Source organism: Corapipo altera, unplaced genomic scaffold (genome assembly GCF_003945725.1).
Source record: "Corapipo altera isolate COAL_440 unplaced genomic scaffold, ASM394572v1 35738, whole genome shotgun sequence".
Lineage (NCBI taxonomy): Eukaryota > Metazoa > Chordata > Aves > Passeriformes > Pipridae > Corapipo > Corapipo altera.
This window is the reverse complement of record NW_020888879.1, coordinates 1-1,684: the sequence shown is the minus strand read 5'-3', so window position 1 is coordinate 1,684 and position 1,684 is coordinate 1. Positions and strand designations below refer to the sequence as shown.

The following is a 1,684-nucleotide window of genomic DNA, read 5'->3' as shown; positions in this document are numbered from 1 at the left end:
GGAAATCACAGGTACAATTATTCTAAGGACAGACTAAACTTCTGCTCTGCAGCCCCAGCTCTTCTGAATCATGGGTGTAGAGAGGGAACTTTTGTATTCAAGGTCTCTTACATCTGACATTCCTTGTGTGTGTGAGAGCTCTACCAAAAAATTCCATGTCCCCCTGGAGCAGAGCAAAACTGACTCCTTGGCAGTGAATTTGGTGACATTTGACACATTGATTTCTTTTAGAAATGGAGTGGCTTTTTCATAGAGGTCTGTCTAAACTGTCTTTTCCTTTCCTGAACAGGCCTTATGCCAAGAAACAACTGATGTCCAACAGCAGCTCCATGCCCCATTTTCTCCTCCTGGCATTCTCAGACAGGCGGGAACTGCAGCTCCTGCACTTCTGGCTCTTCCTGGCCATCTCTCTGGCTGCCCTCCTGGCCAACGGCCTCATCCTCAGCGCCGTAGCCTGTGACCACCACCTGCACACCCCCATGGGCTTCTTCCTGCTCAACCTCTCCCTCACAGACCTGGGCTGCATCTGCACCACTGTCCCCAAAGCCATGCACAATTCCCTCCACAACACCACAACCATCTCCTACATGGGATGTGCTGCACAGCTCTTTTTCTTTTATTTCTTCCTCTCAGCAGAGTTTTCCCTCCTCACCATCATGTGCTACGACCGTTACGTTGCCATCTGCAAACCCCTGCACTACGGGACCCTCCTGGGCAGCAGAGCTTGTGCCCACATGGCAGCAGCTGCCTGGGCTGCTGGGTTTCTCCATACTCTACTGCACACAGCCAATACATTTTCCCTGCCCCTGTGCCAGGGCAATGCCCTGGGCCAGTTCTTCTGTGAAATCCCTGCCATCCACAAGCTCTCCTGCTCACTCTCAGGCTACCTCAGGGAAACTGGGCTCATTGTGGTTAGTGTCTGTTTGGTGTTCGGTTGTTTCATTTTCATTGTTTTCTCCTATGTGCAGATCTTCAGGGCTGTGCTCAGGATCCCCTCTCAGCAGGGAAGGCACAAAGCCTTTTCCACATGCCTCCCTCACCTAGCTGTGGTCTCCCTGTTTGTCACCACTGCCACATTTTCCGACCTGAAGCCCCCCTCCATCTCCTCCCCATCCCTGGACCTTGTGGTGGCAGTTCTGTACTCAGTATTACCTCCAGCACTGAACCCCCTCATCTACAGCCTGAGGAACCAGGAACTCAAGGATGCCTTGAGGAAAATGATGACTGGATGCTTTTCAAGAGCAACAACCTGCCTCTTTTCTTCTGCACAACACTCATTGTGTAACACTTTACTGGCCCAGCCTGCTTTCTAAAGCTTTTGAGAGTGGTGATGGGGGCAGTTTCCTACATTTTTTCCTCTTTAAATGTTGTTAACACAGAAATTTATTCCTCATCTTATACTTAATTCACTCTCTAACTCTTTGTTTTGACCCACAATTGTGTAAATGAGGGATCAATATCTGTGTGCATTTAAACAAAATAAAAGTTTCTGCAGCAATTTCTTTGTCAAACATCCTACCTTTGTTATTCTGTACATGAGGAATCACAATCCCTGACTATAATAAAGAACTTGAGTTCTTTTTTCCAGACTCACCCTCCAACAACTTCCCTGAAGCTGGAGGGCAGTGCCTGTGTGCAGAGGAGAAGGGGTAAAGAGTCCTGGTACAGGAGCACTGCCAGGGAG

The 1,684-nt window shown here is 48.9% G+C and overlaps 1 pseudogene; it reads left to right on the top strand.

Annotated features, from left to right (window-relative positions):
* The first annotated feature begins 311 nt into the window (after positions 1-311).
* Positions 312-1,401, top strand: LOC113942084 (annotated as a pseudogene).
* Positions 1,402-1,684: the final 283 nt, after the last annotated feature.